Source organism: Marmota monax, unplaced genomic scaffold, assembly GCF_021218885.2.
Source record: "Marmota monax isolate L192 unplaced genomic scaffold, Marmota_monax_Labrador192_F-V1.1 WCK01_AAM20220418_F8-fsc00013, whole genome shotgun sequence".
Taxonomy (NCBI): domain Eukaryota; kingdom Metazoa; phylum Chordata; class Mammalia; order Rodentia; family Sciuridae; genus Marmota; species Marmota monax.
In genome coordinates, this window is record NW_026692202.1 from 2529863 (window position 1) to 2557795 (window position 27933).

The window sequence follows — 27933 nt, forward strand, 5'->3', positions numbered from 1 at the left end:
TTAATTGGGAACTCTGCACTATCTTTGCATGATTTTTTTAAATCTAAAATTATTCCAAAATAAAATGTTTATTCCATTTTTATTATTCCAATGGGACAGATAGAAGGAAAACATAAAGGAAGAAGATGTGTCAGGATAGAAAAAGGAAAAACTAAAATAGGCATTATTTGATACGATTATGTACACACATATTCAGAAATAATAGACAAACCATTAGAAGTAATAAGTCAATTGCTATCAACACACATACACATATGCACACAAATATTTGCTTACATACCAGCAATAGTTAGAAAATGTACACATTACTAAAGATTCCATTACAATATCAACAAAAAGCTAAAATTCATCTAAGAATGAATCTAATACAAACTGCTTAAAGTCTTTATAAAGAAACTTAAATTTTATATTAAGCCAGGCACAATGGCACATGCCTATAATCCCAGAAACTTGAGGCTGAGGCAGGAGGATCACAAGTCAGAGATCAGCCTCAGCAATTTAGTGAGACCCTCAGCAAAAAAACAAAAAAGGTTGAGGAAGTAGCTCAGTAGTAAGGCACCACTGGGTTCAATCACCAATACCAAAAACAATTTTTTTTTTAGTATTGAAAGTTAAAAAAGAGAAATTGAATAAATGGAAAGATACACCATGTTCATGGATGGGAAAATGCTACATCATAAAGATGTCACTTTTCCACACATTAATATGTAATTTGGTAAAATTCCAATCAAAATCCCATCAGGTTTTCATGGAATATTTTCAGGCTAGTTCATTTCCACCAAGGCAGAGCATAGAAAAAGCTCCACAGAGTGATGACCCATCGCAACAGCCTCAGTTCTCCTTGTCATTATCCCTGCAAGATGTGCCTGTACCATGGACCCCATTCACCACAAAGGTGATGAGCAGCTGAGTCTTGCCTTGTACCTAAGGGATGGGTTGGGTTTTGACATCAGCTAGGTTCTGTGTTTTTAACAGAGGAGCAAAGAAGAAAATTAGTTCCTGCTATTTCTATTGCTCAGGAACCAAAGCCTCTTGTACTCTGGGATCCAGCCAGCTAGGACATCATAAATAACCCCACCAGTGGAAAAAATGCTTTCATTCAGTTCCATGAGTTTATAAATCAGTATGTTACTCAGTTATCCCCTGACTTCATCTCATATTTTTCTCCATCACTTCACCATTGGGGATAGTGTCCTGCAGGAAAAATTTACATTCTGAAATGCGCATTTCATCTCCTTCCAATATGGAAAAGCAGACTCAGTGAAGAAGGAAGAGCGAGTTTCCACTGCCAGCTTTCCACTTGGACACAAGCCATGGAAAGGCATCCAGGAAGAATCTAGTTGGAAGATGACTCTATCAAGCTGGATCAGAAGTTTATGGCTGGCAGCTCACACTGGAGACTCCACATGACCTGCTCCAAGAAGTCAGCCACTTCTTCCTGCTTGGGTTGTCTATGCCTCTCCTCTGCAGGAAGCTCTATGACAAAGCCGAGGTGAAAAGAAGAGCCTCAACCACTGCACCCACGTGTATACAGTACCTCATAATTTGCAAATCACTTTATCTCATTTAACCCACATAACAACTCCATGAGTGTCACCATTTGAAAAACGGGGAATATGTTATTTTACAGATAGGGATGCAAACCCAGAGAGCTGGTAAGCAGCTAGTGGGCAGACAACTTAGAACTCCCCTCTAGTTTAAAAAGAGAGAGAGAGGGAAAAAAAAAGACTGTCCTAAACCATTGTCTTCCACTCCCCCGCCCCTCCCTCGCACCTCATTACTTTCCATGGAATAGGTATTATTCCAAAATCACCCGCCTGGCTTTGCAGTTCAGGTTTGATCAATATGCTAGTGGCATCTTGATTAGTGGCAGTTTTACTCATCCAAAGGCAGAGACAAACATGGTGGTTAGTCCACAGCCAGGCTCGACAGAGGGTAACTTGATCATCACGCCCCTACTAATAAGAAAAGCAATCTCTCCAAAGTAGGAATTTTTCTTTTTTTTTTTTTTAAATATATATTTATTTTTTAGTTTTCGGCAGACACAACATCTTTGTTGGTATGTGGTGCTGAGGATCGAACCTGGGCCGCGCGCATGCCAGGCGAGCGCCCTACCGCTTGAGCCACATCCCCGGCCATAATTTCTGAGGGTAACCGGAGACCCCATTTCTGCATACCGTGGCGGGCATTCCTCTTAGCGCCCCTGCACAGAGCCATCACCTGGTCAGCCCACTGCTGACACCTTGTGGCCGATAAACACAGTCCCTGCCCATTTTCTAACCTAGAATCACATCAAGCAAGGTGGCCAAGAGCTAGGATCCCACAGATCTTCTTGCGTCCTTCTGGGCTCTCCTCTCACCCCACTTGCCCTGCCTCTGAACCCACAGCATTAGTGCTGCTTAGGGGCTCGTGGAACCTTCAGTGGGGTCGCTGAGTTTCCTTGCACTCCAGCTGCCCAGCTCTTGCCAAGCCACAGTGGCAGTCACAGGGCCCTCTAGGTGGCACCTGCTGCCCAAGGCAGGAACCAACATACACAGCATTCTCCAAACAAATGACTGATGAAATAAGGACTTGCTCATAAAAATAGGCATGAACCAGACACCTAAACACTTAGGGCTACTTGGGGCCCTGTCCCTGCAATCATAAAAGTTGAGCATCAGAATGGGGTCAAAGGACACCGTGCCAGATATAGAGTTTGTGGTAAATGGCCTTTTGTGAAGGCCATTGAGGTAAATAGCACTTTAAAGGCAGAAGTCATTAAGGAATGTGTTCTGGGGTCAGCAAGAAAGGACTTGGAATTCTCTGGAGACACTAGTAGTGGAAATAGGTATATAGGCATCTAACCGGGGAGAGGCTTGTACCCAGTTAAATGTATGTGCCATGATTTCAGGTCAAGGTATTTTTAATATTCCTAAGAGTGGTCATTGGTGTGACTGTGACAAGCTTAATTAGTTTAATAAGAATTTAAGATGATTCTTCCTGAAAGCACCATGGTTTTTCATTATACTAAATAGCCACCAGTCCAGAAGCAGGATACTGAATCTCTAGCCTCTATTTCACTACCAAAAAAAAAAGAAGAAGAAGAATAAATCTGGATTTCTTAAAATGTGGTTTGTGAACATATGTGCATCATAATCACACCGTGTTGGTAAAAGATGCAGATTACAAAGTCACTGGTCTGAGGTGGATGGTTCTATAGTTTCATCCATTCTTCAAATATTTGAAAATCATGAAGCAAAGTGACTTTGGATGCAAGATCTATTGAGACCTATTATGTACCAGGCACTGACACAAAAAGATCGTTTCCATGCAGGAGTCTGTAGTCCTTCTGAGGAAAAGACAAGTGAACAAAAAGGTGATGCAAATGACCACAGATGCTGTGGGAGAACGAGAGCGGGCTCCTCTTCCTGAGGTCATCACCCCAACAGCGCCATGAAGAGCTGATGCTGGAGTTGAGTCTGGAAAGATGGGTCTCCCAGGGGACAGTGCTGCTGAAGGAGGGAGGAGGGGCTCTGCAGACCTCGTGAACAGCACGTGACTTTTTACCTCTTGTCCCAGGGCTGGGACTGTTAGCCACCCCAAGCCCCGCCCCCACAGCGAGGCCAGCATCTGAAAGAGGAGAGGGACACGCTAAGGATTAGCCTGCGGTTTTCATTTGATCCAAAAATGGATCTGAAGCTCTGGTAATCTCATCCTCTCCTTCCAAAGAAGTAAGAGGTCACACAGGGAGGGCCCCAGGGGCCCCTGCACCAACCCCGAAGCAGACACGTGGGAGGGCGGTGGAAGGCACCGGTCAGGAGCTTCCACAAACCTGGTCTGGAATTTTGTGTCAGCAATTTATTTTATTAATAATAAGTCACCTGAAAATTAATAGTTATTTCTTCTTATTTCTCTTTATTGATTCCTTTCAACTTCCTTGACTGTCTAATATTTAAAACCTTAATTTCTGTAGCATTTGGGGAAATGTACCCTCCCCCCCCCACACACACACAAGAAAGAAAGATATAGAAAGAGGAAAAGATAACACTTAGTTACCTACTATCTGGGATCTAATTCGTATTCTTAAATCTACCTTCTACCTGTCAGCATGAGTTTGGCCTATGACTTCTGATGCAAGTGGCCATCATCCTGGTCTCCACCATCCAGTGGCCTAGACTGTACACCGAGAAGCAAATCTGGGGGTAGTCCCCAACCCATCCATCCACCAGTGATGGGCTGGAGGACCTCCTATCAAACTTGCAAGGGCCAATTTTCAATTTTCAAGAATCATGTGCTGGGCACAATGGCACATGCCTCAGGAGGTGAGGCATGAGGATTACAAGTCAGAGACCAGCCTCAGCAACTTAAGGAGTCCCTAAACAACTTAGCAAGACCCTGTCTCAAAAAACAAATAAGTAAAAAGGGTTAGGGATGTATCTCAGTGGTAAAGCACCCTTGGGTTCAATTACCTGTAACCCCTTTCACCACCAAAAAAGAATTTTATATGCTGCTTTTAAGTACAGTCATTATTAAATATTAAATTATACACACTTAAAATTAAACATCATATTTGAAATAAAAGTAATAAATGCTAAAAAAGTTTTAATTCTTTTCCTAGATTATATTACTATCTATGCTTTTAAGGTTATTTACGTCCAATATATTTATCTGCACAGTGAAAATATTATATAATGATATGTACCTGTACGTGTCTTACTGAGTTCAATGACATCAATTGGTAGCATGAAATTGGTGGTGGTGAGAATATTGGCATCAATTGGCAAGTGTCAGAAATCAGGTCTTGATTTATTTCTTTGTTGTTTGTCTTAGAAAGTGATGGGAAATGTAAATAATGAAGATTAAATATAAAAGTGACTGTTGTGAATAACACAAAACTTGAGGAAATATTCTACCAGGGTTTGAAAAGTGTTCCCTAATTTAGAAAAGACGTTACTCGTGACACTGATGAATGAATGAAGCTCTAACCTATGTCTTTGTGGTTTGACTTTTATCTTATACATCAACCTATGAGAAGATATTCAAAATTTACGTCAAAACTATCCTCATTTGCAATCAGGTATAGTTCCAAGAACTCAGGAAGAATGATTAAAAGCATTTCATGAGAATCAATTGGCTCTATGGGATTTGTATAAAGAATACTATTTATTTTATCATTATTTGTAAGTTGTGTGCTATCCATCCTTTATAACAGCAGAATTTATAATGAACTTACATATATATATATATATATATATATATATATGTATAAGGACATCTACGCACCTATAGTTAAATACTCACCAGTGCACCATTAATCTTCCCCAAGCTTTACATTGCTCCCATCAAGGCAGCAAAAATTTTAGTTGGTTTTAACTGCTGTGAGTGCTGCTGACTGAGAGCACATGAAGACCCAGGTCCTTGTTTTGACATTGCCTCCAACAGGTTGTCTGCCAAGGTAATAAATGCTAAAAAAAAAAAAGTTTTAGTTCTTTTCCTAGATTATATTACTATATGACTTGTTTGACTAGTCAACTTTTCTCCATATTTAATCTTTCTCATGTGCAAAAACGAGGGCACTGAACCATACCAACAGTTAAGGTCTTTCCAGCTTTCCAATACCATGATTTATGCATATGTGAGCAAGGAAGGATTTTGAAGTTGTAGGAATGCAAACCAGGAGGACTTGGTAGTATCAATATGCCCACCCAAGGGTACCAGATCTACACTTCAGTTCACAATGTTGTCTGTAAGGCCACAGATGGTGTTTAAAGTGCCCCGTGCTGTTTGGTTACTATACTTTCAATAGCAATTACATGAAATGTGGGCAGCCAAGGTGGGGAGAGAACACTCACCCATAAACAATGTTTTACAAGTCCTGTCAGTTTGAGGTGACATAACATAATTCTTCCTATGGGAATGGAGTGAGCAAGGTGTTCTAAATAGGCTCCTCAAGCGAGGGCTTCCCTGTCCTTACATCCTCAGCTCCTGATCAGTTCCCTTTGGACTCGGCTTTCCAGCTCCATGGAGCAGGTCATGCCTCACCTCTCCCTGTGTGGCAGAAGCAGGGCTGGTGTGGTGCCTCACACAGCATAATGATTAGCACATAGAAAGCATCTTAAAACTCACAGAGTTCCTTTGTAGTCTTCACCACGTTGGGCAAGAAATGGTTAAGTAGGGAGGACCCTGAACCTGGGCATGTGATTAATTACGCAGCACAGGAAGTAGAGGCCTCAGTCTTTGCCCAATGGGGAAATCCATTTTCAATTCTGACCTCAATACGTAAGTTACTCTTCCTGCCAAAAGGAGTAGAGTATAACTGTCCCCACCCTCAGAGCACAGCAGAACCAAAAGACATGATGCAGACAGAAAGAGCCTATGGCCAACAAAACTTGGCCCTAACAGCAGACAGTTGATGGAGGCAAACTTCCATAGTGCAGGGACTCACCTCAACTCTTAGCCTGCACTCCTTGAAAAGCAGAGTAAGTCCAAGAAACAGGAGGATGCTATCTGGTATGGGAGAGGAGTAGCACAGACACAGGAAAAGGCCAACGGCACCTAGAAGGGGAGTCCAGTAACACCAGACCATGCAGCCTGTAGGTTCCTTAGCAAGAAGGACAGGAAGGTATACCACACGTCCCTGGGGCATTTTTCTTTATGGTATGGATTTTTAGACTACTATATGATTAAAACATACACAGTTCTTCTTCTGCTTTTTATATCTTTATGAAATCCCCAATTGAAGAACCTTTCTGGAAGTTGTTTCAGATTGACAATTGGCCAAGGAAGATGCTGATATTGTGGTCAAACTCTTGAATCTGATGCTTGGGGGACCCATCCTGCTGCATCTCAGCGTGAGATGTATTAACTTGTTCACACACTCTCTCAGCCAAGGCCCAACCAGGAAAACAGAAAGACCCTCAGTCATGGACAGTCAAGGGGATGCCACCAAGGGAACTGGTTACAAAGGTGATGGAGGGCTGAGAAACTGGTAGGGGACAGAGGAGAAATCCTGAGAACAGTGAGACAAAGGGAGGAAACCATTATGAGAGTGGCAGCTCCCAAGGGGTTTCCAGAAGGGACTGGAGACAAGGAAAGGGAGATGTCGCTGGATGCTGGCTGAGGCAGAGAGAGAGAGAGGAAGAGAAATACCGTCTCCCCAGTCTCCTGTTGACTGAACTCAGCCAGGCTGAGAGCAGAGTGGGATACGAGGTGAGGAATGGATATGAGCACAAACAGGATCCAGCACATTTACTAGAATTTAATCCTGGAAGTAACTCCAAAAGTAGGTATTGTAACTTCCATATCACTGTTGGAGAACCAAGCCTCAGAGACATTACAGACCAGCACAGCCAGAAGCACGCAGCAGTAAACAGTGGAGCTGAGACAGAAACTTAGCTCTTCCATCTGTCCACCGGCTCTCTGTCCATTCTCCTTATTTGGCCTTGCAGTGGTGGTGTGGGGTGATGTCCACGGAGACAGCATGGCCCTTCCAAGCTGGTTTGATTGTAGGCGTCCTTAACCTCCTGCTCCTTCCTGTGCCAGGAGCCAGTCAGGGTGCCACATGGTGCTCTGGCACAAGGGGAGGCCATCATGGGCCAGGACTGCCAGCCAGGGAAGTGGACTTATGGAGGGTCTTGCCCAACCTCCCTGAGCCTCCATTAAGGGCCTCTCCATGCTCTTCAGAAGGACAGAGCAATAGGCCAACACCCTGGCTGTGCCAGCTAATTATCTAGCCCTCCTTCTGCTCCCTGGAAGCCCCTGCCCTCTGCACAGGCCGGCATTCTGTGTTCCTGATGTCAGATGGCCTGGTTCCCCCTCTCAGTGGGGCTGGTATTTGGTTGATCCTTCAGGCTCCCATTTGGCTCATAAAACACAAACATCTGCTGGGGTCTGGTTGGCCTGCAGCGGACTTCAGAGCAAAGAGTGATGGAGAAAAGGTGAGGAGAGGGAAAACGGGGAGTGGGGCCATGTTTTGGGGGGAATTAATTAGATACCATGTGGTGGGGGGAGTCTTTATCAAGCCAGAGCTCTGATCAGCCCCCCCATAGATGGCAAAGCAGAGAGACGAATTTTCATGGAGTTTCACTGGAAAGCCTGAGGTAGAGCCTGTGGCTGCTTTTCCTCTATTGCGTTGCTTCCTCCAACTGTTCCTTTTCTCACCAGTTGGCTATTATTTTCTAACGCATTTTGATAATTACTTTATCAATCAAGAAAGATAAACAAAAGCCTAAAAATACATCTGAATGAATGAGTTCCTGAGCCAACCCATCTTCAAGCATCATGAGTTTTGTTTTCTTTAATGGAGACGATTGGAAAACCGCGTAAGGTCCTCACTCATTGGTGGTTCAGTAGAATCTACTAATCTGCCTCTGCCCTCCTGGCTGTCCTATAGAGGGCCAGAGCACTCTGAGTAGTTAAGAATATGCTAGATGAGAAAAAAAAAAAAACCCACTTGCCTAAAGACTTCTTAGAATGACTCTCTGCCTTTGATTTGCTTATTGAATCAACAGATTACCGGGTCAAGAGTTGAGAGAGCTTCATGTGCCCCTGTTAAAAAAATAAATAAAATGTAGAATTTGTATTATTGCAACTGTTTAGAAAGAAAAAGTGCCAGTTACTCAATGAAGAGAGCTCCTATTTCAGAAGCCAAATGTTGTCTAGTTGCACCCTGTGAGTGACTGGATGAAAACCAGCACATTAGCTTCCTGTACACTCTCAGAGGGGCCCAGCCCAGCTGGCCTTAGCAAAAGCCCTGGGGGAGACACTAAAGACACTGCATTTGGAAGTAGGTACCAGTCTCTACTTCTTGGTCCTAAATCCATGACTTTGGACTGAAAAAGTCATTGGAGGAAATCACCCTGGTGACCTGTCCCACCCAGTCCTGTCCCCTCCCCACTTTCCATTTCCTAAAGTTATAGTGGTTGCTTCCAGGAGAGGGTATGGGATGGATCTTCTCTCCTATCAAGAACAGCACAGGGTTGACATATGCAGTGACTATTCCCAACAACTCACAGCAGGTACTAGAGGGATGTCAGACCTGAAGGAAACCATCCAATTTATAGCTGCTCACGTAAAAGCCATCAGGAGAATCATGAAGCGATTCTCCATATGGTGCCCTGAAGCTTCCAAAAACTATACGAGAAAGGGGCTTGGAAGGAATTCTTTCCTTTTAGGAGACATGGAGGGTGGAAGCCAAGCATCTGCGGCAACCTGGAAAGACACTCCTCCAGACACCCTCCCCCACTGCATCCCCAGGGGTGGCCTGAAGGATCCGACTGCAATGCCCCGGGCCCGTGGGGTCACTGATATAGGCCGCTTAGGCTTTTCCATTAACGGAGCTTATGTTTTCTAGCATAAATGAACTCTACGGTTACATTGTGTGGAGGCTTTGGGACATGGTTTGCCAAATGGAAAAACATTTGGAGGTTGGGAAAATATCTTGCACATAAATTACCAAAGGCACAGAGAATCTAAAAGAGGGAAGAAATCAGAAGCCAAGGAAAAGCCGGGAGGATGCCAAAGAAAAAATGAAGAGAGAGAGAGAGAGAGAGAGACAGAGACAGAGACAGGGAAAGCGATGTAATGATTTCCCTTCACGACCTGCCTTCTGACCCAAAGGCAAGTTTCTAAGCCACATTTGAGTCTCATAAAAGCCATGTGCCCCAGTATTGGGAAAGAGCCTTTCGATGGCTAGATCCTTTCTGAGCAGAGGTCTCCATTGATGATGTTAAGCGCTGGCCACCGGTAAGAAACACAAAAAGCTCATTGTCTTTGACTGTGGCAAAGGCCAGTTACACACTTGTTAATTTCCTGATTTATGACACCAAAGAGATAGAACCCAGAATGGCACTTCCTCTCCCTCTTGCCGTCTCTCTCTCTCTCTCTCCCTCTGTGTCCCTCTTGCCCTCTCTTTTTAGGTGGTGGTGATGGTGGAAACTATTAAAACAGAGGCAGACCAGGAAGTTTGTGATAAAGAAAAGCCAGGCTCTCGCCTGACATACAATCTCTCTCCTGGCTTAAGTAAACTTGCTCCTTCAAGGCCTGCCATCAACAGAGTCCGTCTCACGTTTCACCACTAAATCTGAGTCAACAATCTCTAATCTGGACACTGGGTTCGGAATCCAGGCTCAGGTTGCACTTGGAAGCTGACAGCAGGGACAAGAGCAGAGAAAAATACAGCCTTTGTTTCTGGCTTGATCGTCCCCACCGAGCAGAGCTGAGGTCATGTGTCGTTTTCTGTCATCAACAAGATAAAAGTTTGCACCTCTCTGGCCCTGAAATGTCTCTCCTGCCATTTATATTAAGGCCAAGAAGCTCTCTGCCTCAGAATTGGAGGGCCAAGTTTGTGGAGAGCTTAGATTTGGAGTCCTTTTCATCTTTCTGACATGTGATACTGTGACATGGGCAGCCCTTGCGGGGTTGCTATGCAGATATACGATTTCTGAAAAGTTACACCCGGAAAACGAAAACCCTGGGCTGGATTAGCATTTCACAAAGAACAGGGATAAAATGTGTAGCAGTTAGGCTAAAAAGCTAAAAAAAAAAAAAGAAGAAAGAAAGAAAAAAGAAGGGGGAGAAAGAGTGAATTAAAGTTTCATGCAAACAAACTCTTTTTTTTTAAAGGATCAATAAGTATGAAAGTGTTTTATTACATTCCTGGCCTTGGGTCCTGAGCCCTAACCCAGCTACTGAATGTGTAGGAGATACTGTGAGCCACATGGTGAAGACAGGAGAGGGAGGTCTTGGAGCCAGGTGGGGGCTCAGGGGAGCTGGGGAGTGGGACGTTAAAAGGGCTTTCAGTAGGGTACTGCTATTTTATAAATCTCTTCTTTTTTTTCTACCTGTAATTGTTTTCATTGTTTTTGTTCTGTAGTAATCCTTCTCTTTTGTTGAAATAAACCTAGAAAGAAGGAAGAAAAATACCACATAATCTTAAGGTTTTGGCTAGATGCTCATCATCCATTTTCTCTTTCTTCACCAAGGTCAAAGGGCACATCTCTCAGTGATCACTCACTCACATCTTAGCCTTTCCTAAAAAATACTTTTTCCCAAGTATTTCTAACACCAGAGGTGAGGAACTTCTTTTTCATGAAAAATTTAAGTGGAATATGATATGTTTGTATGAGAGGGGAAATAATTCGAGAGGAAATAATTCTTATCTAGATTCTGCAACTTCCAGAGACAGAGACACACATGTGGCTCTTCAGCTGCCCTCTTTGAGCTGGTCCTGCCCACATGGCTGGGAAGGTAGGGGTGTCTCACCTGCTGCTCAAGACACTGGGACTTCCCCAGAGTCCCAGAGTCCCAATTCTACAAGGTCTAGAGGGAAACCAAGGGCGGGAAATTGGAACAGGGATTTTGAAGGACAGAGGACATAGGGGAGATTCAGGAACCAACTAGATACTGTTCCAACTGTGGATGATACGCAGAGTGGCCAGGGGCCTGCATATAGAACTACTTGGCTACCTACGTTGATGCCTACTACTCACAGGTCCTGGGAACGCAGAGATGAATTAGCCTGGGCCCTGCCTTAGCAACTCCCAGGCTGAGCACAGGAAATCAGAGGAGTGGAAACAAGTACAGCAAAGCTCTAGATTATGAAGCTGTTGACATTTACACAGAAAAGTGCTTCCTCAGGATGGGAATTTGTTGGAGACTGGTTAAGTAAAGAAGATACTAGTAAATGACTTTGGCTGTGATTCAGAGGATAGAAATCACTTTTGTGGCTCCCCCATGTCACTACCAGGGCCGATGTTCCGGTCACTCTCAAAGATTGAGATGACATATGTGAAAGTGACTGGTGTAAGATTTAGCCACACATAAATTTTTTTTTTTTTTTAATTTATGTATGTAGGCATCCATCTCCACAGGAGGAAGTCTCTAATCAAGCATGCTGGTGACCAATGGGCTCTTATCCATCTGCCTGAATGCAGTTCAGGGCTCTAGCAGTTAGCCTCTGTGAGCTCAGTTTCTTCCTCTGTGAAATGGGGATGATAGTACTGAACTACAGGGTTGTTGTAATGCATAAATGTAAAAATGCAACTAAATGGCATTTGGTAAGTTTTGGATAAATGTTCCTTAAAATCAATAGTGGTGTCTACTCCTTCTTGTAGGGGTTCATTGCAGATGGTTGGGCCCAAACATGCATGTGAGGAAAACATGAGGAAGGACAGCCTCGTCAATTGCCAGAGTTCTAGAATCAGGCTGGAGTGATGGTATCAGACATGTGTCCCATCAACTGATTCAGATTCAAACTGAGTTATGAGCAGAGTTATGAGCAGGTGATTCTGCAGCCATCAGAAGGGCACCATGCTTGGGGTAAGAGGGTTCAGATCTTGGTTCTACTTTCCTATTTGAAAGGCTTAAACACATCGCTTCACCTTCCTTGGCTCTGTTTTCCTTATCCAGAAATGAGGACCACACTGCCTGTAGCGCGTGGGTTGGAGAACTGCCTGAAAGTGAATCTGGGTGAATGACTGACTTCTGTCCAGTCAGGAGTCCCGGACACATCCAAAAATTAACAGTAGGGCTTGGATTTAGTCCCCTATACCCTGGGCAAAGTGGCACAGCCTGTGTGGCCCCAGTAACTCCATGCTGTTCTTGTTCACATCCCTTTGCCTACTAGATGAGGCCATGGGAGAAAGCCCAGTTTGAAGTTTAAACAGTCCGGACAATAGAAAATGGAAAAAAGTCCCTGCCCCATGTGCCCCACTCTTTCTGTTTCAAGAAATGGGACATGGGTGTCAAAGTGCCAGCCCTCTTCCTTTCTCTGAGCTGCCGGCAGAGCTGCCCACATCCTTCAGATATTACCTGTAGATATGGAAACAATCATATTTTTGGTTTGTCCAAAACCAGGTGTCATGAGAGTAGCGGTCATGTTTTCTTTTCTCTCCAAATACAGTATAAGGTATAATATAAGATATCTCAACCTCATAGTTTAGGCACCATGTAAGTGATCAGAACTCTACTTTTAAGTCACGACTTCCAAGTGTCTCAGGCCCTAATGGGACAGCTCAGCCCTGAAGCCCACTGCTGGGTTCTGCCTTTTATTATTTGTGCCTTGGACAGAAAACCCCTCTATCTTCTTGACTGTGTATTTGGCAATCAAATGGGGATGATGACGATGGTGATGGTGATGGCGATGATGATGGTTATGATTGGTGGTGGTAGTGGTGGTGGTGGTGGTGGTGATGTTGATGATGGTGATACTAATGTTTCCCACACAGGGTGTGGTGGGAGTTAAATAAATGGATGTGAGTAAAGCCCTTAGCATGGGGCCCTACACAAAGCAATCCCTTCACAGATGAGCAATTTCCTCTGTGAAGTCCTCCTTCACCGGAAGAATCTACCCCACCCCTGCCCACTCGGTAGCAATAGTTCATCCATCCATAAGTCAAGAAGACAAATTAAGAGGCACATTTGGGTATTTTAGGCTAACTTGCCTTCTAGAAATGTGTCCAAGGGTCAAGGAATGATCTCATCTCCAAGACTCTTCTGGGTAAAACATGTAATACTTCTGTGACCTGGATTCAGTGTTGAGCACAGAAACACAAGGGCACTGAGTCTGGGGGCCCCTTTGCAAAGGCACCTCCCTCCTTTGACCACCAGAAACACAAAATGAAGCTCTAGTGTGTCTTGACTGCACGGGATGATGGTTTTCAGGGGTTTACTGGCCTTTTCTAGTGTGAGGCCAGAGGATCATAGTGCTGCAGGCCACCGGCATTTTCAATTCTAAGGGGGCTGAACAGCTCTTCGAGGATGTAAATTTAGGAGGGCCACAGTGCCTATCTCTGAGGAGCCTGATGACATACGAAGATTCAGTACAGGGCCAAAAGTGGCTTCAGCCAATTTAAACTGGAGGTACAGAGCCCAAGGGAGAAGCCATTAATTGCACTCCAGGGAATCAGGCTTGGTTCCATGGAGAGTTGGTGTGTGAACTGAGCCTTGAAGGGGGAGGCTTATTAATTTTTAAAATAAGAATAATGAGGACTTCCCATATGCTGTACCTAGCAGATAGGAGGCAAATAACGCACGATCCTCCTCAAGGACTCTGCAGACCAGTAAAGGGCAGGGACTGAATAAGCAGTGTGATCCACAGGGATCTGAGGGAGGGTGGCTTGGAGGGAGGCAGGAAGGCCTCTCCTGAGGGGTCTGGCTGTGGGAATTGTCCAGGGGACAAAGAAAAGACATCTGAGGCAGAGGCAGCTCATTGGGCAAGGACCCAGGACAGGGAGAGAGCAGGGCCTTTGGGAATCAGTTCCTAATTCAGTCAGGTGGCATATAGAAGAGGCTGGGGTGGGAGCAGTTGGGGGTAGAGAGGTAGCTGGCCAAAGGCCCAGTGTGTGCAAGTCACCTGCAAGGGGAGGGTGGCTCTGCAAAACTAAAACCAGGCTCCAGATGTGTGATTATATAAACCCTGGAAAATACCCAGACCTTGTCTACCACCCATCTTCCCATTTAGCATGTGTCAGTGGGGCAGGGACCATGGCTTTACTCTTCTCTGGTCTCCCCTCAGCAGTAGGCATGGGCCTTGTGTTCTGTGGGGGTCTGACAACTGCTGAGGAAAACATGGCCTGATTCATTCCTCAGAAAACGGTGCCCTCAATGCTGCCACACACACAGTAGGTCCAACACACAATATCCATCACCGCACACTCCTCTGGCTTAGAAAAACGAGGGCCACTTTAGAGAAGGTTGAATCACTGCCACAAGTTTACAGGAAGGCAAAGTGTTCGTGAGGATGTCAACGCTTGCTTCAGATCAGAGGTAGGGCCTGGGTTCAGATCCTGAACCTCCTGGGTTTGCAACTCACCAGCTATGTGACCTTGGGTGGTTACTAAACCCACTAAACTCTGTGTTTTTTTTGTTTGTTTGTTTTGTTTTGTTTTTTAACATATAATAGAAAATAAGAGGCCCTTCTTTACAGGGTTACTATGAGGAATAATGAGGCCACACTTCCGTGCTCAACACATACTGGTTATTGTTCCCATAACTGTCCCATTTCTCTTGGTTTTGATAGCTCAAGAGAGAGCACCAGGATTAGGACAAGGAAGGGGAGGAGGAAAAGAGTTCTGATGGCTAATGAGATGCCACAGAGTCTTTTCTTGTTGGAACAAAGGTACCTTTTGTTTTCAGAAGGGTCAAAATGTTTGCTCGACAATCTTGGACTAGAGACAAAAGCAAAATCAATATCCTGGATGGCCGTCTCAGTGGCCAAGTCCTGATGAACAATGCTGTCAGGGACTTTGCACCAGACAGCTACAGCGGGGTTTCGGCCCCTGCCACATCCTGGCTGGGCCTGCCTCCGTGGGGCTCAGCTTGGATGAAATCACCCTTGTAACATACCAGGAAACCTGCAAGATTCTCTCAGGACTCCCAAATCCACAAGATGGTCACTCAGAGGAACCCCATGATGGTGTCTAAAATTTTAATGATTTTAAAATTCTAATCATCTTAATTTGGGTTTTGAAAATTACATTAATCAAGTGCGGGGCTCTGGACAAGTTTATTTGCTTTTTTAACCTTCAATTTTCTTCACCTGTAGAACCAAAGGATTAGACCAGATTTACATCGATTAGAGGCCTCGGTCTGCATAATAGCAGCAGCTCAGGGAGGACCAGTGCCTCCCTGTATCTCACCATCTTTTAAACTTACTAGTTTTAATTGAAAAAAAATGTCTCCCAGCGGGAGAAAAATAATCACTTTCTGTAACAAGGAAAATAACAACAATAGTCATAATAATGAGAAAAACCAAATAAGCACATGTAAGTGCATTTTTTTTTTCTTAGAGATTTATTTTTGTTTGATGAATCTGACACCCATCAGGGAGAGAGGAGAATGTTGTAGGCCCAGCAGGAAAATGAGCACCCAGAATGAGGGCTGTTGTTTCCTGCATGGGTGGGTTTGGTGTTGGGGTTGGTTGGTTTAATTTGTTGCTGGAAGTTTTTTTTTTGTTCACTTTTATAAATCTCTCCCCGGGCTTGCGAGCTTTCCCTCCCTCCCGCCTCCCTTCCCCTGCTCCCCAAATTTCATTTTTAAAAAGCGAGCTCGCTCGCCAGGTGTGTCCCCCAAGCTCTCACGGCTCTAATAAATAAGGAGCACCTGTAAAACAGTAGCTTGACTTGTTAAGTGACTGTACAAAGGAGAATATAGAAATACAGTATGTACACCGCATCCGTGGCCTGGGGTGCCGCACTGCCAGGTGAGCCAGCCCGGACTTGTCCACCGGTAACCCACCACCCTCCTACTGCAGCTCAGCGGCCTGGTGGGGCGGGGCACCCAGACCCCTCCAGAGGGAACAATTGCTTTTATTGGAGTTAGTAAACAGATACACTGAATCACAAGGTGATTTGATTTTTTTTTTTTAGTTTTCTTCTTTTTTTGATTTTTTTTCCTTAATTTTTTCTTTTTTTTTTTTTTTTCTGTACTCATCAGAATGGGGTACTCCACGACTGTCTCACCGACTCAGTGCCAGTACACATGCTCTAGAGGACTTCTGGACTCGCAGCTACAACTGTACAAGTGCACACAAGTAAATCTACCCTGTTATCCTCCACCCACGGACTGAGGATCCCATTGCACGTTTCTCTTAACCGTGACAGGAGAAAGCAAACAGTGAAACAGAATCATGGGCGATCTTTCTCACTTTCCCTCTTGTTTTCATTGGTTCGTCCATGCCATTCTAATTATCATGAAAGGGCTCTGCGTATAGGGAGATTGTCTCACTGACTTCCTGGGTCACCAAAAACCATCAGGGTTGAAATTTCATCCGAGTCTTTCGTGACGCCCAGCAAATATTCCCCCCTCGGATTATTTTACACCTTGAGGGCATTTTGGTCTTCAGTTCAACACTCTTGCTCTGTTCCCAAATGGGGCGCTATTTAGGGGAATTTCAAGAGAAAGCTGAGAAGAATAAACATTTACCGAGTTCTCTTGGCATTCAGTCTCTGAAAAACCACAGTATAAACTATCCATGCTGCTTCTTACATCTGTCAAATCGAAAATTAAAAGCCATAAAAGTGTAACACTGAAAATATGGCATCAAAAAGGATAAAGGTGGCCTTTGTAAAAATAACAAGAAAAGTATATTAGCCAATAAAATATTCTAACTCTTCATTAAAAGTGCATCCTGGGCCGGACAGAGATGACTCTGAAGCTTCGGGACTCCAGTGCCATCCCTCTCCGCCATCAAAACGTGAACAGTATAGGTCCAAAACCATACAATGCAAATCACAATTCTTAGTGTAGCAGCAAAACCACAGCAGTTTTTAAAAAGGTTTAAAAAAGATTTTTTTTGTTTTGTTTTCCAATCCGTATCATCTTCCAGCCTCCGCCGCTGAGCCTTGAAGATGGGGCAGGGAGAATACCTACATTGGTCCTTGTGGCTTGTTGGTGTTTTGTTTTGTTTTTTAAAACCAGGGGCGAAATCCCTAAGTTCCTCTGGGGAAAAGCAGAGATGGTGGCAGCAGGAAGGCTGGGCCCGCTTGGTGGGTCCAAGACGTGCTGGCTTCTCTGGGCTAGAGGCCACCGAGGGAGGGCTGCTTCCTCCGAGATGCTTAATGACAGGAAGCGGCTTTATTTGCTTGAGTTTTAGCCAGAGGGGGTGGTGAGCTGACCAGCTGGTGTCATTGGATGGCGTGACATGGTTTGCTCCGCGCCCTCTCTCCATGCAAGGTACCCTGGGAGTGATCGTTCCTGGGAAAAGAGGAGAGGGGGCCATCAGAATGCACTGGACCAAATCCCCACCTACCCACCCTGCCCAGCTGGGGAGAACCCAGGCATGAGTCAGGAAGCAGCACGCTCTGCAGCCGCCGCCAGTTAAGACCTAGGATGAGCCCCCAAAACGAAGGCACAGCGTGATTTCGGCATGAGTCTCATTCATGGTCTGCTCAGGGTCAGCCCTGCCAGCTTTGTGTGAGGAAATGAAACTCGAGCCCTTTTTGGAAGACCATAATGAGCACCGCGCACCACGCCCTCACCCGAAGACCGCAGCATCCTTTGCAACCCAGCCACTTTTACCCTCCCCGTGACTGTATGCTTAACCCACAGAAGGTCTTTGGAGTCATCCAAGGTCATTCCAAATCGAGGCAAGGTCACTAGGGAACCCTGGAGCTCCAGACCTCGCCCTTGTACTCAATGGGTCAGCTCTGGAGTTTGCAGAAGGAAGGCCCAGAGATTCGCTCTTTAGCCAATGACGTTACCATGAACACATGGACTTCTCATCAGGAGTTTCCTACAGAGGCAACTGAGATGGGAGAGATGGTTGCCCCTCTCTCTTTGAGGGTATTGCCTGTCAAAGGTGAGGTGTTCACATTCCTTCAGATCCAAAATAAAAAGGAACAAACGACTGGAAGACAATAAACCACCAACCCGGGGCCTTGGGACTTGAGATCCTAGTGCAGGGACTCTAAATGCGATTTTTCACCAGGTTCCATCCCCACATTTACCACAGACATGAGACTCTGCCTCTTCATCTCCACTGGTTTATTTCATTTGCTTTCAGTCCCTTGGTCCAAAAGACAGCCTACTGAGGACATTCAGTCACTTTCAGGAAGCAGCCACTTACATGTCTGCCCAGGGAACTATGAAGTCCCTGAGGTCCAGGGCTGGGGCTCTCTCAGGCACGCCTGTACTCTGCCCAGGTTCAAGAGTCTGGCCTAATGCCTTTGTGCCAAATGAATGAGAGTCAAGCAGTTCTCTTCCTCTTAATAAATGGGGACATCAGAAATATAAAAGGGCAAAAGTTGGTTAATGTGCCGTGGTGACAGAGGACTTGTAAATATCTTTACAACTATTGAGATTATTCTCAGAACAATGAACAGATAATTTCAGAGAGGTGTTGAATTTAGTACTTGAAAGGACCCCAGACACAACATACAAAAATTTCCTTGTTTTATGGCAGCCACAGAGAAACCTGGAAACTTGCTCAGGGTGCTTGCAACATGAATTGAGCACTAGAGTGAGGAGGTCAAATGTCCACTGGGAGAACTAAGTAGAAGCTTGTGCTTTGAACCCTGCTATCCAAATCCTGGTGTTAATGGCAATGATAATAATCATCAGCCAAAAACAAGGTTTGAAAAACTCAATGTGCACGACAGGAAATGCCTGGGTTCCCCAAATCACATTAAATCATCAGATCTGTGAGCATTTAATATGTATATTAAATAACCAAAGTGAAAATGCAAAACACCACAAATATGCAATGGGGGTGGAATTACAAGGCCATGGAAACCTTTTCATTTGGCATGGTCAGATTTGGAAATGGGGATATTTATCTCTGAATAAAAAGCTCACATTACCCACCCCCTAACACCCGCTTTCTTTTTCTTTTGAGAATTAGACACAATGGAGAGGAGGAATATAAAAACAAAACAGATTGCAGGGCAGAGTAGCCCATGTCTATAATTCCAGCTATAGGAGGCTGAGGCAGGGGGATCGCATGTTCAAAGTCAGCCTTAGCAACTTAGTGAGAACCTGTCTCAAAATAAAGTCTAAAAAAGGGCTGGGGATGTAGCTCATATGGATCATAAGGCAGAATGCTCCTGGTTTCAATCCCTAGTGTCTCCCACCACACAAGCCATCAAGAACCACTATCAAGCTGGACATGGTAGCACATGACTGTAATTCCAGCTACTCAGGAGGCTGAGGCAGGAGGATCAAGAGATCAAAGCCAGCCTCAGCAAAACCGAGCAACTTAGCAAGCCACTGTCTGTAAGTAAAATACAAAAAAGGGCTGAGGGTGTGGCTCAGTGGTTAAGTGCCCCTCTGTTCAATCCCTGGTACCTAAAAAGAAAAGAACTAAAGGGGAGGCCACAAAATATTGGGAAAGAGCTGTGGAAATGACAAGTGGGTCCAAAAACAGAGGGATAACTTCATCTGGGGACAGTTCTTTTGCATTTATTGAGCAGTCTGGAAGTTGCTGTGGAAGGAGGAAAACTATCTCCACCTCTGGGCCTGGGACCAAAAGTGACTGAATCTTGGAATCTGAGGGAACCTCTGAATTCCTTAAAAAGGAAAAGAGAAAAAGAAGTGTTGAATATTTCCTCCAGTGACTGGGAAACACCACCATTTTTAATTGCTTACTCAGGAATGCTGCAACTGCTTTTTCAATGATGTAGCTTTTTCTTTAATGTAATCACCACACACACAAAAAAAAGGAATATCTCTCAACTAAGTTTCTTTGTATTCAAATCACCTTTGGACAAAGACCAAACATGCCCAGCATACTAGGAGAAAATTTTCAGGCTTTCATAAGAGAGTGGGAAAAACGGGATTATAATGAGAGCCATTCTGGAACCTTAACTACAGCGTTTGCCATCCCAAACACTATAATAATCATTATTATTCTCTGGTATCTATTATTGTCTGGTAAATAATATGTGTTTTCCCGCAAAGTTCTAAAGGGTGCAGCTGCACTGCGCTCTATTTTTTGCAGCTCAGCTCTGAAACCTCCTTATACCAAGCTGATTTGAAGAGAAGAGCAAAGTGGACCATTTCTGCCTTACATTCCCTCTCACCTCATTCTTGCATGCCTGGGACACCCCCAGAGACCAGTTGGTGGCAGTACAAGCCCCTTTCTGCTGGTAACATTTGAGGAGGGGGTGGTCCTGAAGTCATTCTCCGTGGCTCTGGGTCTGGCTCCAGCTCTGCCCGCCTCATTGGGCAAATAGAGCTCTGGAATCACTGACAAACAATTAAGAACCAAGTGTGGGCTTCACTCTCCTCTATTTATTGGTACTGGCCAGCAAGGTAGGGAACCCAACAGAGATGGGAGGGAGCAAGCTCAGATTTTTAAAAAGTGGTCGGAGCCTGGAGTCCTTGCCACACGCAGGGATCCAGTGGAAAATCAATCAGTCCTCTCTAAGTTTCTTCATCTGTGCAAAAGGGGAAATTACAACAATAAGGGAGACAGAGACCCAAATGATAGTCCAGCATTGTCCTCATTAGCTGGGTGGCCTTGGGCCTGTTCCTTTCCCACTTCTCCCTATCCCTAAGCCTTGACTCCTTCCTCTGTGACACTGGGGCCTGGGTGACACTTTATATCTTCCATCTCTTACATGCTGTGATTGTGGGATCTTTAGAAAAAAGTTGGTATCAAATATATAGTATTAAAACTTGAGAAGCTAGAAATTAACCTATTGCTAGTATGTAAGGAAGCCTACAAATTTTGTGGATCTTTAAATCCAAAATTTTAGTCTCCTTTGCCCTAATGTCACAGATGTAAACATTCCTCTGTGTGTGCACAGGCACACAGGTACACATGTACACACACACACACACATACACACACACATCTCTGGTAGAGATTTTTGAAATGCCTTTGAATGCAAGGGGTTCTGGGAATGTGACCATGCTTCTACCTCACATCTGGATTTCCCCCTGAATTAGGGTTTTTGTCTGAAGGCAGGATAACTTGGCCCTGTTATATAGGGATTCCACACACACACAACCACATACAAACAGGCTCATCTCTAGCACCACGTATGCACCACGTATGAAGGCTGATACCACCATGTATGGTCTCGATTGGGTACAGATGGCCAGTTATCTTCAGAATGCCAGGTCTGCCTGTCGCCTTTGGCTAGAAGAATGAAACATCCTCTCTCGGAATCATAAGTGCACAATGAGAGTGCTGAGTAATTCTCTGTCCACCTGGAAAGTCAATTTCCCATTTCATGAGGGAAGCATTGCTAAGAATGTGATTTAGTTACTCATCCTCCTTTATCACACAGAAATTTCCAGAGAACTATAAAAATCAAAAATGGCTCTGAAAACTATAGGGTTTTTTCCATGTTAATACTGTCAAAATATGGACATTCTCCCCTGTACACCTTTGACCTTTATAACTTGAGACTTATGTTGTTGCATTTCACAGTTTCCAGGAAGCCAGTCCCCAAAGTAAATGTGTATCCAGAGAAAAATGTCTGTCTCATTCTACAATCCAACATTTCCAAGCCAGCCTTTCTGTGGCATGAGATTCCACCACAACCCGGAAGCCTGCCTCTATTAATCTAACTCGTTTTTCAAGCTCTCACTCTTCCTTCCTTCCTTAAATACCCTTGTCATACATTTGTCCTGTCTTACTCAGTTAAAAGGCAAGTTCTCCCATATTCATCCCCAGGAGTCTTCAACCCTGTGGCCCCAGCTCACCAATGTGTAAGAAATGCCTGCTGCCAAGCCCGCTTGCCTTTGTCCGATTACCCAGGCCCTAGCAGACAGCCACTCACTTGGGCACTGCTGCCCATCACTTATCACAGTTAAATACAGCCATTACGTGCTGGCCGCGGCAACGCTGTTTATCTGGGACAATAACGAGTCCCTGAGGACTGGACTGCTCTCAGGTAGCTGCAGCTATTCTGGGGCAGTCACAGGGTAGTGCCCTGTGGTCAATGAACAGAGCCGCCTGCACCCGCTGATAAACTCTGAGTGTGATGCCAGATAGTGGTCCCCACACTGAGCCCATCCCAGAAGAGCTACTATGGCTTGGCAAGGTTTTGCTGAAAGGTAGTTTCATTTCTCCCCTGTTGACTATGGCTTCATGAAGAGTTTTAAATGGTTTTTACCAGAATGGAAACTTTATTTTTGAAGCAGATGGTATCTCTTTTCTTATGGCTCATTAATTGATTTTCAAAATTCAAAAATAGCCTTCCTTTTGAAGGATTGTGACAGGGAATGACCCAGGGTAAAGAGAGCATGTGGTGGCCACGGTTGGACTTCAACTTAGCTCAGCGCTGGGCTGTGGTCTGAATCCCAGGCACCCTGTGCCTTTTAAAATCAAAAGCTCAAAGTACATTTAAGACCACATATAAGGTCTTAAAAATAAGGTTTTAAATTTTTTTAAATGATTTGCTCCTTTATTTCTCTTACTTTATTCAATAAAAGTCAGAAACATTTAAGACTCATTCCTGGGAAAACCCCATTTTTATTTGGTTTAGAAAGGAAAATTTCATTCTTCTTTGCAGGTTCTATAATTTAAATGGAGAGAGAAGTCTGTTTGTCCCTACAAGTGGTCATTGCTTTTTCTTGCTGAACTCTGCAAGTTTCTGAGGGACAACAAACCTGGGCCCCACTCTTATGCACTCACCTGTTTTATTCTCAGGCTGGGCTCTGATCCTTTTTACCTCAACTCCATTCTGGGAGTTGAAGCCAACCAAATGACCCAGTCTCTGGCCCTTTGCTAAAAGCACTGAGGGATTTGTGACTAACAATATAAGTTTTTAATTTTTACTTTTTACAAACATACTGGAGCAGGTGACTATGTCCATACCCTGCCCGCCACCACACACACAAAGAAGACTTACATGATATAATGTTCTGCAGGAAATTTTGAAAAAAGAGCCCACAGCCTTATGCCCCTGACTTTCAGGACTAAGGACTTCTTCCTATAGTTTGGGAAGCTTCAGGATCTTCAAAGATAGGTATCAATTTTCTTTTGAGCATCTCTTTCTGTCAAATACTGGACTAGGTATTTTTATGTGCTAATTTCACTGGAAAATAAGGTCTCTTTTTATATTCATTTTTCTTATACACTTATTTCACACAAATAATAATGCTCCTGAAGTATTTATTGTGTCCATTTTACAGATGACGCACTTTGCCAGGAAGGTTAAGGAGTTTACTTGCTCAAGGTCACTATGTAGAAAGGGTGATTGCAGGACCCCAAAGTCCAGGCTCCCCCACTCAGGAAGTGCTACCCCCAGTCCATCTCTCCCCTTTTTAATCACGACAGTGGTTGGAGTTCACAATGTCAGAGGTATAAGTGGCCCTACACAATCTAGCTCCCTTGCTTTGCAAACAAGAACTCTGAGCAAAGTTCTTTGATTAGGAAAAAAAAAATGCATTTTCATTCAAGTCCCATTCAATACACAAACTAGCTGATGAGCAAGAGATAGGGTTCTGTGACTCAGCAGGTCCCTGGCCTGCTGCTTTCCTCCTCTCTCCCCCTCTGTGACTGTGACTACAGGAGCTGGTGTCACTGCTTCCCTGTTAGAGATGCTAAGTCCTAGATGAATTAAGTGACTTGTCCAAAGTGTCAGTGAAAAGGTCAGGGTCATATTCCTCCTCTGATTTCTACCACTCAACTCTCTCTCAAGACTGTTTCCTTCCAAATTTCTACTTGGACAAAAACAAAATAGTTTATTATGTTATTATGAAGGTTTAACTTGTTATCTCTCTACTATCTGAACACAGGCATTTTAGGTGACAAAAAAGCAGCTTCACATGGCAAGTAGCTATCTATGGCCTGTGGATCAATAGCAGATTTTAAGATTTTAGATTAGGTTTGGAAAAGCAGTCTTTACTTTATTTATACTTCATAAGCAGCCCATTGAGAGAGAGAGAGAGAGAAAGCTAGCTTCATATTAGCAAAACAAAAGAAAACCTGTAAAAAGTAACAACAAGAATACTGAATTTTCCTCTTAACAGCAAAGGGGATGGAGTGGGGGTGGTTAATAGTTGATTTTCTGCTGACTTTCAGCCCCTCGAGCCCAGATGTGCAGGTGTGTCTATTTCCCCTCTGAAATCAGCTGCCTGATGTGAGGAAGTCATGCAGTGGGTGGCAAAATATGACTCTGGTCCTTGGCACAGGTCGTGTAACTCAAGCGGCTTCGGTCGGATCCTGTGTCCCACTGGAAGGAAAAGCAGATGAGGATTCAGGTTCTAATCCTGGCTGTGCCACTCTGCGACCTTGAGCGATTGCTCTTTTTGTCCCAGCTCGTACTTGAAAAAGTGAAATGAGAGATTTTATGAGAATTTCTGGAATGGTTTCCCTCGCGTCTGCACTTGACAACATGGAAGTGTTTGATTCTTTTCCATTACAATCCAAGGCAAGATGTCCTGGGCTGCACCAGGACAATTCTTAGAATAAGCATCTCCTATGAGCGAGGTAGCTCCCGGGCATTTTAACTTAGGTTATTTATGCTGGAGCTGATGATTCTTTGAAGTAGAGGTTATCATCTTCATTTTTCATACATAAGATATGCCTAGTGCTTTTGCATATGAACTCCAGAGTCAGTCAAATCCCAGTACTGCCATTTACTGGCCACATGACTGGGTAAAAAATCTCTCACTTCTATGTGCCTTGGTCTCTTCTAAAGTGGGTTTAAAAACAGTCTCCCCTGGCATGGTTGTTGGTATGCAGCATTTGGAACATTGCCTATGTGTAGAACATATAGAACATACTTAATGAATATAAGCTCTTAAAATTATTTAATGAAACAATGCAGGCCCAGGGAGCTATAAAAATGTGCCCAAATCCTCCCAGACAGTAAGGGACACAGCCGGCTTTCATTTCCAGGCAGGTCTCACTCCAGCCCTGAGCTCTTCCCCCAGGAGATGAAGCCTTTCCAACAGGACAGTAAGTGCCATACCTAGGGCATCCACGATGAGCCACACCTCACATGTTCCCTTACCCTGTCCCTCACAGCAATCTTGTCATTACTCATGACACATATACTGAGGCTCAGAGAGTTTAAGTCACTTCCTGCCTCACCTAGTAAATGGCTCCACTGGGATTTGAACCCAAGCCAGCTCAACTCCAGGGCAGTTCTTTTCCACTAAACCACACTGCCGACACCCTTCTCTACTAGGAGCCCATTGTCACTGCATGTGGAAGCTTCCAGTCTATAGATCTGGAAATGAGAGAAGAGGACATCTTCAGGAAGTTGCCAAAACCCCTTAAAAGTAGCTGCGGACCCTGGGAGGACCTGTCTCAACTCTGAGAAAATCTCTGTAGATGTATCCTCATAATGAGCCACCTAGGCCCCCCTGGGGCTCATCAGTCCAAGGACTGGGAGCTGGGCATGTCACTGTGGTCACTGCCACATCTATGTGATCCCCATCAGGAACTCTTTTGCTTTAAGAGCTGCCCCCAACCTCTGCTCAATCCTGGACATTTCTTAGTTCCCCCAAACAAGACAAGGTCACAAGGCAACATCCCACACTGCACCCTTGCCCACTGGCCTCCCCTCAGAGCTGCTGGCTGGGCAGAAGGGAGGCAGTTTCCATGACAACCTGCCTCCAGCATCCCCAAGTCGTTGGACTTGGAAATGGTCTTTTGTTGTAAGGTTTCCTTCCACTGTGAGCTGTGAAGTCTTAGGCCCATTCTGGGACAAAGAAGTTATTCCCATTGTCCTGCTACAATGGCTTTACATACTTAAAATTTAGATGTGACAGCTGATACCCCTCTGTGATAACATTCCACAATGATAACCCACCGCTGGTAATTAGCCTGTCATCAGCATGTGATGCATAGCTTCAGTGATGCCAGTCTTTTCTCACTTTCTTTCAGTCCATGAACAGCTGCTAAAGCAATTTCCCACAAACAGATTTCATTCTTTCACTCTTCTGCTCAAGGTCTCAGTGATGTTGCCTGAAGGCATCCAGGACCAATGTCTTCACCTGTAGTCGCCCCACCTTGCTTTCCACCAGCCTCATGCTCCCCACCCTCTGTGGTCAAGTGCTCCGGCTTCAGCCTACTGCTACTGTAAGGTCATCCTAACACAGCCTGCTTTGCTGCACCTGTGTGTCTTTTGACATTCAGCTGCATCCCTCATTCCTGCATTGTGGACCCCCAGCCCATGCCCCTCCTCATGTTGAGAACCCAACTGAACTCATCTGCTTTAAGGAAACACCATCAAGGTTAGCTCCATTAGCTGTCTCTCAACCAAGACTCTTCTCATTCATTTGCTCAACAAATACTTGTGTGCCCATCTGCCTGTCTTTGTGCTAGGCACTTGGTTACAAAGAGTGAACTGGACCCTGCATGAAGCCTACTGTCTGCAGTATCAGGTCAGTTTGCAGGTTCTGGGTGTTGCTTCTAAAAGTGACATTGGTTGTTTTTTATCTCTTAGTTTCTAAATAAGTCAGGGACATGTGCCACATCTCCCCCGTCCTTTTTTCTCCTTTTTAAAAAATTCTTTCTCCTCCCACTCCCCACCCCACGTTTTAATAACAATGATATGAAAAAAGTCAGTGTTAGATACTGTTAGTTAAAACATGGATTATATTTTACCCTCTAGAGAAATTAATGAAGACTCTCTCTGAACCATAAATGAGCAAAAGGAACTACCTCCCTCTGTTTGGATGTTAGGAGTTTATTAAGCTTTATGGATTGTAATATATGAATTAAATACAAATTAAAAACTTATAAAATCCAAATGTAGAACAAAATTTTAAAAGATATTTCTGGGCATAACCCACCCCAACACACACACGCACGCACACACACACACACGCACGCACACACACACGCACATGAGCACACACACACACGCACACACACAAAGCTAAGACAGAGAACAAGGTGATGGGCCAGCTGATCAGTGAGAAGCACTGTCAGAATTGGGACTAGAACCCCGAACCAGCAGCCCTCGTATTCATGTGCAAGTTCATAACGTTTTCCACCAATTTTTTTAAAAATAATTTTTCAGTTAGTATGTGAGATTCATGTTGCTCAAACTTTGAGGAACATGAAAATAGCCATTAAGTCCTATGTTTATGATGTCATCATCATATTAAATGGGACAAATGGAGGGACCTGGATATATTTTTGGTTTGGCAAATTCTAGAACTATTTTTTCAAACATTTGGGATTTGGCTAAAATCAAACCTTATTTTGCCAAGCACTTTGGCCTTAATTTTTAAACCCACATGTATTTTTAAAAGAAATTCAATCTATATGTTTCTGACTCATTTACACTTAACTCATGAAAATGCTGTTTGGGAAGAACTATTAGATATTGAAGAAAGTTTATGAGCCCTTTTAAGCCTTCTTTTCCCCCATTCTTACCAGAAATTTATATTTTGCTAGCCACAAAGTGGTCTGTGATCAGTTTGATTTATAACCTCCAAAGAATAAATAGATTATGTGTTTGAAAAATATTTTTCCCCTCCTCTTTTCTATAAGTGCCCAAATGGGCTACCTACAATGAAGACAAGCTCCCATACCTTACTTTC

General features: G+C 44.2%; 1 protein-coding gene across 4 annotated transcripts in view; it reads right to left on the bottom strand.

Moving 5' to 3' along the window:
* Positions 1-16327: 16327 nt before the first annotated feature.
* Positions 16328-27933, bottom strand: part of Sobp (sine oculis binding protein homolog) — a 160306-nt gene continuing 148700 nt past the window's right edge. For all 4 annotated transcript variants that reach the window (XM_046430496.2, XM_046430494.2, XM_058575267.1 and 1 more), the window contains one exon: positions 16328-17673. The gene's annotated coding sequence lies outside the window, so the exon portion shown is untranslated. The remainder of the gene's footprint in view (positions 17674-27933) is intronic.